General features: G+C 43.3%; 1 pseudogene across 1 annotated transcript; it reads left to right on the top strand.

The window, feature by feature from the left end:
- Nucleotides 1-4822: 4822 nt before the first annotated feature.
- On the top strand, nt 4823-5495 carry LOC311187713 (ribonuclease P protein subunit p25-like; annotated as a pseudogene). Its single transcript has 2 exons — nt 4823-4903; nt 4975-5495. The product of its transcript is annotated as a ribonuclease P protein subunit p25-like (transcript).
- The last annotated feature ends 6660 nt before the right edge of the window (nt 5496-12155 follow it).

The following is a 12155-nucleotide window of genomic DNA, read 5'->3' as shown; positions in this document are numbered from 1 at the left end:
TTCTAGAACAACATGGTGGAACTGATGGATCAACACACATTAAAGACATAAAACCCAAAAGGCTTTTGGGTATAGATTGATAGAGGTGGTGGAGATCAGGAAAAATAACAATGAGTGTATTTGTTTCCTGTTGCGGTTATCATAAATTACCACAAACCGAGTGGCTTACTATAATAGAAATGCATTATCTTAAATTTCTGGAAGTCTTACATGGATGTCACTGAGCTAAAATCAAGGTGTTCAGAGATGCATTCCTTTTGGAGGATCAGGGGAATGATGTTTCCTTGCCTTTAGCACTTTTGACAGGATGCCTTACCTCACGGCATCATTTTTCCATCCTCAAAATGAGCAATGTCATACCAGGGACGCTCATGCCCCTACCTCTCTGCTTCTCTCTCTGTTTTTCATTTTTAAAAAATCTTCTGATTACACTGGCAAACCCAGATAATGTCTATCTGCTGATTAGCATTCTATCAGTAACCTTAATTCCTCTTCGCCATGTAATATAACATATTGATGGATTATAGGGATTAAGACATAGACATCTGCAAGCGATCATTATTCTGCCTGCCACAGTGACTTCTCAAATTTTTCCTTGAGTAACTGAGATATTATTATAGCATAAACATACATCTCAAGCTGAATAAAATCCAGAGCCCTTTCAAAGCCCAATAATGTTCTCTAAGTAGTTAAGAACTATTGTCTTAGAGATTGACGGAATTGAATTTGAATAATGGTTTTGTCATTTATCAGTTTTATAAACTTATAAAAAAACATACCTCTTAACCTTAATTTCCTTCTCTGAAAAATGTGGAAATGAATCATATACAAGAAATTAGGTGCTGAACATAGTGCTGGCTAAGAAAATGTCAGTTACTAGTTAGCACTGAATACAAGCAAAGGAAAGTTGGAGCTTAAATTTGGACGGTTTCATTTGTTTGAATGGCATTGGTTACATACCACATGTGTCCCATCCCTCCTCAAATTCATATGTTGAAGTCCTAGCTTCCAATGAATGTGATAATATTTGGAGATGGGACTTTGGAATTAATTCAGTTTAGCTGAAGTCAGGAGGGTAGGGCACTTGTGATGGCATTAGTGTGCTATTAAGGAGACTAGACACATCTCTTTGCACCTCTGCCCTTTGCAGACAGAGGCAGAAGGCAGGCAAATGAGGAGGAGGGCCCTCAACAGAGCTTAACCATGCTGGTGGCACCGTGACCTCAGATCCCAGCCTCCAGACCTGGGAGAAATAAATGTCTGTGGTTTCAATCACCCAGTGGATGGTACTTTATGATAGCAGTCTAGACATTCATCAGTGCAGTTTAAAATTCACCTTTGGAAATTAACATACAATTGTATTTATCTCCCTAATAGATTCTTTCCCACTCTCTTAGATGCCCAGTTCATAGTTCCTCTTCTCAAACTTGTAACACCTCCTTGTGCTTGCTCACACTCTATAAAAACAGAGAAGATGGGCCTCCCTGGTGGCACAAGGGGTTAAGACACAACCTATAAAGCTATCCGCAGCCACTGCAGCACAAGTTCAATCCCCGGCCAGGGAACTACCCACATGGCACAGCAGACCTCTGTCTCGCCTGCTGCTTCCCCTCAGCAGTGTATTTCAGTCGATCTTCCTGTTCTGTTCCCCACTCTGTCTCTGGTGAATCCTCTCACCCCCCGCACCTCTGGCCTGTACCCCAGCTCTTGTGTGCATAAATAAGTCTTAAAAAAAAGTTGTCAAGACTTCCTATAAGACCCACTCTTCGACTATGTGCTCCCCTGTACCTGCAGTCATGTAGTCTACCTTCTTTCTTGGTGCTGTGGGTGCCTGTTCATGTGCCAGACTAAGCCCAAGTGTGCCCCCACGTATGTACTGTCCATTCCAGCAAATGTCCTTCCCTGCATTTTCAATCCCTTCCCACTTCACTGGATTATTGATTTCAGTTTACAAACATTTCAATATTGCTCTCATTGTAAATACAAAGCTCTGTTGTCATTTTCCCTTTCAACTACTGCCCCATTTTATCCTCACCTTTATTAAGTGAGCTCTTTGAAAGTGGTCTCTGCATTCTTGGTTTAAAGTTTATCGCCTCATTTTCTCTTGAACTATCCAAATTAAAGTTTTTACCCCATCACCTCACTAAAGCTACATTTATCCCAGATTACCAAAACGACACTCACATTTCTGATTTCATCTTATTTGACCTATCAGCAAGATTTGACACCAATGCTCACTTCAGCTCTGAAATACTTCCCTCATCTGATTTCCAGTAAAGCACACTCATTTTGTTTTCTAATTTTTGGCCAATGTTTCCAAGTCTCATTTGTTTTCCTTCATTTTCTGCCCTCTAAGTATGGGAGTACTCCAGGTTTCTGGCTTCTATCATTTTGAGTTTCTTTCTGTTTTCAGTCACAGGGCGATTTTATACAGTCACATGCTTTTAGATATCTATGTGCTGATGACTCCCCATTTATAGTTACAGTCTGAACTGAATTGCACACTCTTATACCCAAATGGCTAATCAACACCACCACTTGGAGGCTTAACACATATCTTAAAATTAATGTATAAAATAGATTCTGACAATCTCAAACCTGTCACGCCCATAGACTTCCCTCTCTTGATGAATGGCAACTTGAGTTGAGCAGGACACAAAAACTTGCAATCATCCTTGATTTCATTCTTTCTTGTAAAACGTACAGTTAATCCACCAGTAATCCTGTGAATTCTAGCTTGAAAATATATACAGGATCTGATCATCTCTCCACAATCTCTACTCCTCCCAGCCTAGTCCTAACTACCATTATAGTTTTCTTTGATTACTGACAACAGCCTTCTAACTCATGTGTCTGCTTCCATCCCTTGCCCCCAATGGCCTGTTCTTACCATGAAAACTACAGTGACCATGTTAAATCCCACTAAGTTGTAAGTTAAATCATATTAGTTCCTTTCTTGAAAACGCCCTCAATGCCTTTCCATCTCTGGAGCACTCTAAATCAGTGGCATGCTGGCAGGTATAAAACAAACAGATATACAAGAAAAGTGTGTGTGTGTGTATGCATATAAGCATAAAATTTACTGATTTAAAGGATGACTAGAACACAATTTACAAATAATTTCAAAATATACAACATTCTTTTTATATGGTTCCATAGTCAATAGATTCCTATAAATTTTTTCATTGATTTTTGCCAAAGTCTTGTATTTATACACTAACTACGTTTGAAATTGATGAATGTGTTTAGTTCCAACATGAATGCTCGTTGATATTTTCATTTACACTATTAAGATGAAACAACAAAAATATATGTGGGGATTTCACTGGTTCAATGATAGGAATGACATCTTCACTGAATCAGGTTATGCTTTTCAAATAATAGGATTCTGCGTCAATATTTTGTGCCAGTCACAATGGAATGCCTGGAGTCACAACACCCTTTTACTTTTAATCTGCACTGTTGCAATTTTATTCATCACAACCTTAAGGCCAGGAAAATCAACAAAAATCAATCATGTGCTTATATTTGCAGCATTTTCAAATTTCCCTGCTGTTAGTATCTCCACCATAGCTAATTGTAAGCTATCCACTTATATCACAGAGTAGAGAAACCTAATAGATGTTCCTTACACTCCATCACATAGTGTTTCCATCATACAGACACAGCAGACCTCTAACAGCTGGGGTCACGGTCACAGGTTACACAACATATGTTCAAAGGAATTCTGGGGGAAGAAGTTAAGTTCCTCCCTGAAAACCACCCAGGACTATAGTTAGAGGTTACTTCTAGAACTGAAGGTACGCGTGTCAAGCTAACACGTTCCATGACTGATGGAGACGAGTCGTCTGGCTCTTAGAAGAATGCCCATGACTTGAACTCAATGTTATGTGGCTGGAATTTAATTCGTATTTTCACCAAGATTTTGGTAAAATCATGTTAAATTTTTGCAGCCTATCCACAGCTAATATGGTGAGGAATCAAGTCTTTTCCCAGACTTAGGGGATAATAGTAAATGCAAGAATGACCGCAGAGAATGGTAGCAAGTTAGAAGAGGGAGAAGTGGCCGTGTGAAGCAGGAGCTCGCGGAGATACAGAACAAACTAAAGGTGCTTAACGTGCACAGATTACTTTGGGATTTGCACACATACCTGAGGAGACGAAGTTGGTACACAACAGAACTCACTGTCGTGACAAGAAATAGGAAACATTTTTGGAGTCATTTGGTGGTAAGTTAAAAAACAAAAGAAAAAAAGGCCTCCCAGGTGGGTCAGGGGTTAAACAGCACTCTATGAAGCAATCAGCAGCCTCTGCAGCAAGAGTTCGATCCTGGCCAGCCAGGGAGGTGACCCACATGGCGCAGCAGACCTCTTCTGACTTGCCCGCTGCTCCCCTCAGCAGTGTATTTCAGTCAGTCTGTCTGTTCTGCTCCCCACTCTGGCTCTGGTGAATCCTCTCACCTCCTGCATCTCTGGCCTCCGGTTCTTGTATGCATGAATAAATAAATCTTAAAAAAACAAACAAACAAAAAAAAAACAAAAAAAATCCGGAGCCGGAGGCAGCTGGGAATGGCACCCTAGACGGGGCCTGAACGCGATGCCCAGACATGTCCGGGCGCGCCCGGCCACAGTGACCCATAGAGGAGGCGGAAGCAAAACCTTCCCCCAGCGCCCTCGGGGGCGGAGCCTCTGCTCACGTGGTGGGCACCGCAGCCCCGCGCCACCCACTGTGGGAGCGGGAGGCGAAGATCGCGCCGTCCCAGCCCGGTGCCCACGCCGCTCCCGCTGCCTCAGCCTCGGCCGCCGCCCGAGCCGCTCCCGCCATGGCCACGCAGCCCCAGGACCCCGGCGACGCCCGGGAGAGCCCCGAGGACCAGCCAGAACAGCGCAGGAAGTTGCCTAAGGTGTGTTCTGAGGGGGGAAGTAGCGGGGCCGGGCCGAGGGGGACACCCCGGGCTTCTGCCCCTTCTCGGAGCTGGCGCCAGGCGCCCCGCACGTGTGGGTCAAGGACGGCAGCCGGATCCGGAGCCTGCTGGCCTTCGCCGCCACCCGCATGCAGCAGCCGGCCGCGCGCGCCATCGTCTTCAGCGGCGCGGGCCACGCGGCCCCCAAGACCGTCTCGTGCGCAGAGATCCTCAAGCGCCGCCTGGGGGGGCTGCAGCAGGTCACCCGGCTGCGCCTCTACAGCGCCCACGAGCTGAGGCCGCCCCCCCGCCCCCCACCCTTGGCCGAGTCCGCTCTGAGGCCCGGGCCGCCGGATGCCCCGCTCCGCGCTCAGAGCACCGTGCCTGGACTCGCCATTCTGCTGTCCAAGGATCCGCTGAACCCGCGCCAACTCGGCTACCAGCCCCCAAGCCCCAGCCTGGCCCCTCTATCCAGCCGACGGCACCCACATCCCGCACTGCTCAAGGGGAACCCGCAACAGCAGCAGCAGCAGGGTCGGCGAAGGGGTCGTCGCCCCCTCCAGGTGTCCCGCCGGAGGACCCCAGGGACTGACGAGTCCTCAGTCTCCCGCCTGCATGCCACCTACACAGGCCGGACCCCATCTTCCTGTCCGGGCCCTCACCGTGCCGCACGTCCACCCTTCACACCTTGGGGCTCTGGAGCCCACAACCTGGACACCACCACAGACTGGAGCCCGAGGAACAAGAGGGAGACCCCAGGGCAGATTTGTGGAGTGCTTGCTCCTCTGCCACTTGCCTGCCCGCAGAACTCCACCTTCAGGTATTCTGAGCCATACGAGAACTTTCTTCAGGGAGTTAGAGTTCGGTGTGGCACTCTTGAATCTTTGTGAGGACCCTAAGTTTAAACTCACCCAGCATTCCTGAGGGCGTCTGGAGAGTTCGTGGAAGCACCCCCGCACCCCCACCACTGGCAGCAGAGGGCAATGTGCAAACCTCTGGCCTCCATCACCTTTTTTTTTTTTTTTTTTTTGTGGGACCCTCACCGGTGGCCGAGGAACAAACAGGCACTGCAGAGGCTGCAGGCAGCTTCGCAGCCCAGCGCTCAACCGCTGCGCCACCAGGGGAGGCCCCATCACCGTTTCTTATCTAGCTTTCCTTCCCCTGCCTTTAAGGAGAATCCTGAGATCGTGGGTAGCAGCTGCTTCTCCAGGGACCCCACCTCTTACAACAGCACCAGTCCGCATGCTGAGCCAGAGGGGGAGGCCCAGGACAGAACTCTCCATGCCGCCTCGCCTGAGCCGCACTGAAGTCTTGCTCTCAGCAACAAACAGGGAAATGAAAGAACAAGAGCACGACGATTACAATCTGGAAACGCCACCTGCGAGCTTTCTACCCAGCACAACTGCTCTGACTGAAACCTCCCTTGTGCAGAGCCGCGGACCAGCCCCAACTCTTTGTAAGTGTCTGCACCCCACAGGACCCCGAGCTCCTGGGTCTCTGGCCTCTGGGCTAAAATTCCCAATAAATGTATCTCTTTTGCTGTCACATGACCAGGCTTTGGCTTCTCATCTGTAGTTGCACAGGATAAACTCTTAGAATTGTCTGGGAGTTAAGAAAAAAAAAAGTGTCTGCTGAACACCAGAGAAGCTAGTTACATAATCGAAATAAATAAGAACATATGACCATATTAAAAAAAATTTCAAAAGAGAAATCATAAATTTACCTCCATAGATGCTGAATACACTTGCTTTAACATCCATTATATACATAAATAAATACAATAACCTATTGGTGATTATAAAATCTAGAGAGTGAGAGTTCTGCTGTAGGAGGGAGACTAATTTGTTGTTTACCATATTTATCAGGTGCATGTGTTGGTTTTATACATTTTTTAAATTAATGATAAAGATCAACATGTTAAAAATTGAAGCCCACGAACAGACTACTGACAAAGGAAATGGACACTGAAGACTTAGAAGAAAAAAACTTGAGCTTAGTAATATTCAGGGGTACAAATAAAATGTTATATTTTGCGCATCAAAATGGCAATTTTAAAAATACCAATACCAAGCAAATGTGAAGTGTTGTGGTGAAAAGCTTGTGCTTTATAATTAAAAGGGTCAGAGTTGTTTTAACTGCTAGCTGGGAAGCTCATGTGCTGAGCCCTAGTCTCCTTATCGGTAAATGAGGATAAGAGTACTTAACTCAGAGTTATTTTGAGTAATAAATGAGATAAAACATGTGTAGTGATTGGTACTTTGTAAAGTGTTAATAAATACTCAGTTTGTTATCTTTTAATGATAATGGGGCAGAGAAATCAGTACCTTCAAATACCAGTAAGAATATAAGCAGACAGAATCTTATTAGGGAGCAACTGAACATATTTTTCAAGAGCTTATTCATATCTCATGACTCAGTGATTTCACTCATAGGAACTTATTCGAAGGCAATAGTCAAGAGATGCATAAACATTTATACACAATATTGCTAATAATATCACTATTTATAAGCACAAAAATATGGGAACAATCTAAATGTCATGCAGATGAAACTAGTCAAGTAAGATAAAGGCTAGAGCTAGCCATAGAGTAAAATATCATGTAAGTATTAGAAAACCTATTTTCAAAGCATATTTCATGGCATGGGGGAATTATAAAAACTGATACAAATTACCAAAGTGGAGATTTAAAATTCCAGAGACACCATGACTGTCATTTTGTTTAAAAACAAGGAAGATAACAAAAAATGTTAGCACTGGTTATATTGTGATGGTAGAAAGTGATTTTCAACTTCTTTTTCTGCATTATTCAAATTTTTTTAAAAGAATGTTACTTTTTTGTCATGAGTGATTTTTAGACACGGTATTTAATATACACATAGAAAAAATGAACACATCACAGGTGTTTATCCTGATGAATTTTCACAAGCTAAATGTGCCCTGTGTTCTTTGCTCCATAATCAACTCTCAAGAGAACCTTCCACTCTGCTTTGAGGTCTCCTTGCTCACTTACCCAACCAGGGTTGCCATTTTCCCGACTTCTAACAGCGTATATTAGTTTTGCCTATTTTTGCAGGCTGAACGAGATCATACAGCCTCTACCTTTTTGTGTTTGACTTTTTTTGCCTAGCTATTTAAATTGGTTGTTTTTATTCTTGTTCCAATACCTTAAAAGGAAAAGTGCAAGTTGAATACAGTAATTTACCCTTTTTGTTTGATGCAATGTCTTATAAAATGACCCCATAGTTATTCTTTCTGAAATTATCAAATTGTGTAGATTCTAGTTAACTCTTCTCCAGAGCATAATAAGCTAATAAACTAAAATAATAAGTGAGAAAATGAAATAGGAACAGTAGTCATAAGTAAACCATGAAGCCTTAAAAACAAAAGACTGGAAATTTACTTTAAATGTATGCATTGGTGTCTAAGTGAAGATAAAGTGATTAGACGGGAGTAAACTAATATATTTTATTTAGCAACTATAATTTGTATGCACCTATTTAATATGTTAGGTATTTTACATAAGTTGTTAACTATCAATAAGCCTAGAAGTAGATGTTATTAGTCCCATAATACAGACATGAAAACTGGGACAGTGAGGTTTCTCTGCCCAAGATTGCTCAGATAATTAATGGAGGGTTACTATTGTGATGCAAGTTTGTCTGGTTTCAAAATCTGGCCTCTATTATGATGCTTACTGTTAGTTATATATATATATATATATATATATACACACACACACGCTTATATATATGTATTTATATACTATATATATATTTACACACACACATATCTGAAAATTGTGTTTTTGTTTCATTTCCTTTTGAATTCCCATAATAGTAAGCTGATTTTAGTTCAGGGAAGAGATACCCTAGAGAAAGAACTTTTAGCAATAACAAAGGACAGATTGCCTTAAGGCCTGCTGATCCCTTGCCTGTTTTACTGTATCAGCAACATTATTATACATTCTCTACTGCTCAGAATGCAGTGAGACTTCTTAAGCAGCCTGAATTCAAAGGAAATTGAAAACATAGGTTTTAAAAATGTTCAAAAGAGCAGGGAAACAATGAGTTAATGTTCAAAATTATTGTCATGACCCCTCATTTCAACAGAACTTCTCCCCCATAGTGCTTGTAGTGCTCATCATTTTTAATGCTCAACAAATAAAATACCTTTTCAGCTACTATCATGCTATCTAGTAATCTATTTTTGACAGATGGTCTCTGAAGCATGAAGCGATGCTTGCCTTGTTAACAACTTAAAACGAAAGTGACCACTTGGGGCCTCCCTGGTGGTGCAAGAGGTTGAGACGCAACCTATGAAGCTATCCACAGCCACTGCAGCACGAGTTCGAACCCTGGCCAGGGAGATACCCACATGGCACAGCAGATCTCTCCTGACTCACCCACTGCTCCCCTCAACAGTGTATTTCAGTCAGTCTGCCTGTTCTGCTCCCCACTCGGTCTCTGGTGAATCCTCTCACTCCCCATACCTCTGGCCTGTACCCCAGTTCTTGTATGCATAAGTAAATAAATCTTCAAAAAAAAAAAAAAAAGAAAGTGACCACTTGTAGACTGGGAAACAGTCTGATTGAGCTAAAGAGTGTTGTATCATCCCAGTAAAAACACACCCATATCGTATCACCACCAGTAAAGACACACCCATTGTCTTGGGAAGACAGCACAGCTTGTTTGTAGTATTCTATTACACTCACAGGTAGTACTAATATTATTGAAGGTGTGGTGGATTTTGTCGCCCTGGTGATGAGCTGGATGGGTGTCAGATGGTCTAGGACTCCATAGACCGAAGAACTCTGCCTGTGTTCTAGGTGAACACGAGATGGAAACTACTAGCCTGTGGCACTTTCAAAGTTAGATTCAGGGACCCCTTGAAACAGAGACTCTGGGCTTGCTAGGTAAACATACGGAATGATGGGCTAAGTGATTAGAAAGCTGTATAGGTCGGACAAAGCAATCTCCATGATGGACTTCTCTCAAGTCTAGAAAGTATGCGAACAACTTGCACTCCAGACTGAAGGATTCTTTGTGCTGGATTATGAGTTTGGCATCACCCTGGCCTATCGTCACCAGGTGCCAGAACCAAAGTGACTTCCCTCCCTGTGGCAACCAAAAATGCCGTAGGGGGAGGGATGTGGTAGAAAAATTGTTGTCCTTGATAACCACTTCTTTAGAGCGAGAATCCCCAGATTAGGCAACTAAAACAGTCTTGGGAAGTCAGTCATTAGTGAAATGACGAGCTTTCTTTGAAGAATGAATAAACCCAGGCAACTCGCAATCAAGTAGGGTCAGAGAGAGAAAGTAGTGCAGATCAGCCAAGGGAACGATGTACATCCAACTCCAATATTTTACAAACATTTATTGTGCTCCTCTTCAAAGAATACCACCTTCCTTCCTAAATGAATTTATATTTGCCAAGGGTCAGTACTTAAAGGAGTAGCTCTCATATCAGGTGGGGATTCCAAAAGTGCTGACTCACTGGAGCAAAGAGGTTTCACTTATGACTCAACCCAAATGCATATAAACCACAACATAGATTTATTGATGGGAATCCACATTCCAGAGAAACACAGAAATAGGGGGATTTCTTCAGGGAAGTCTTGTCATTACAAAACCTTGGTTGATGTCTTGGCTCTTTGATTATTTTAAACTTGCAGACAAGCCTCTTACCACTGATATTTACTGTGCTCATCTACAAAAGGTGTATCATGATACCTGCTCTATTTATATCACAGGCTTTTCATAAACAGCAAATAAAATTCTCCAAAGTGGCAAAGCACTAGTAAACTTTCAGGTATTAATACTCTAAGGAATTCTGACTGATATTAGGGGTATAAAAAATAAAATGCGTACTTGCTAGTGACCTTGCCATTTCTCTAAGTTTCTTTAAAATACACGAAGGTTTCTACTTTTACCATGGATGGTATCATCTCTATCACATGAGAGCTTAGCTTTTTAGGTCACTAAAATTATAAAATGTGATAATTGAAAGATCACTGAGTCCAACCCTTTCATTTTACAAGAGAGTCAAATGAAAGTCCTAAACAGTAAACACTATCTTTCAGGTCATAATTAGTGGCAGCTGCAGTGAATGTACCCAGCCCTCTATGCTTCCTACCAAGGACAAGTTTAGTCTGACCATCTCAAGTCATTTGACGGTCCACTTGAAAAAACAAAGAATGGGAAATATATGGTTTCTAAATATAAATACCCACTGGAAGTGTAGAGAAACACTAAGCAATCAATCCAATTCCTTTGGCTAAGATTAACTCCTGTGGTATTTTCTCAGCATTTTAGATAACATGACTTCTAGCTCAGTGGATGCAGGTCAACCTTAGAGCCTTGAAACAGCCCTCCTGATTTTCCTCTTTGAGATTAATTGGGGAGTGTGGGTTTAGGTGGTGGTGGGCTCACTCACTATGGTTTAGGGGGGTGTAGGGTAAGGAAAAATGTCAGGCTTTTCTGCCCTCCCGCCATCAGGATAGATGATGGATCCTTGCGGTCCTGAATGCATGCCTGATGGCGGGCACCTGGAATAGGGTGTGGGCATAGGTAGATGGGATTCACCTGGGCTGAGACTGGCTTTTAATGGTGGCGTCACGGGGACACCAGCAGAAGCTGAGGAGAAGCTGAAAGAGAAGCCAAGAAGCAGCAGAACAAACAGAAGAGCAGAAAAGCAGAGAAGGCCGGAGAGCCCAGATAGAGTGAAGATTTGCTGGAGGTTGGGAGGACTGCCAGCCCCCCGGCCCCCCAGCACCCCTGCCTGCCACATGCCTGGAAAACCCCAATGAAAACCTGCAAAAAGCCACTGAGGACTCTGACTCCTCCTTTACCCGGTCTGCATGGGATCCTAGAAACCCTGCTCAGTGGCCATTCCTGCCCTTACAGGGGACTAACAATTCATTTAATCATGGTTCTCCTTGCTTCCCAAGGGACCTTGGGAAGGTCACGCTTGGCTATGATTTATATGAGGCATGAAGGCCAGTGCTGCACATGCATTGTAACTGACATGTTACCTGATGTCCCATCAGCTCTTTGACGTCAAACTCCTCAACTCTAGAGAAAGGTAAATATCATTCTTGTCCCCAATTCTAAGACAAGTAATCTGAACTTTAGAAAGACTGAGTCAACTTTCAAGGTCACATAGCTAGCAAGTGACAGAGGCAGGATTCACGTACAGATGTCTCTGCCTAGAGTCCAACAGATAGATACAGAGCTCCACCGATACGGAGGGCCA

The sequence above is a fragment of the Talpa europaea genome (assembly GCF_964194135.1).
Source record: "Talpa europaea genome assembly, chromosome: X".
NCBI lineage: Eukaryota > Metazoa > Chordata > Mammalia > Eulipotyphla > Talpidae > Talpa > Talpa europaea.
This window is presented reverse-complemented; position numbering and strand designations above follow the sequence as displayed.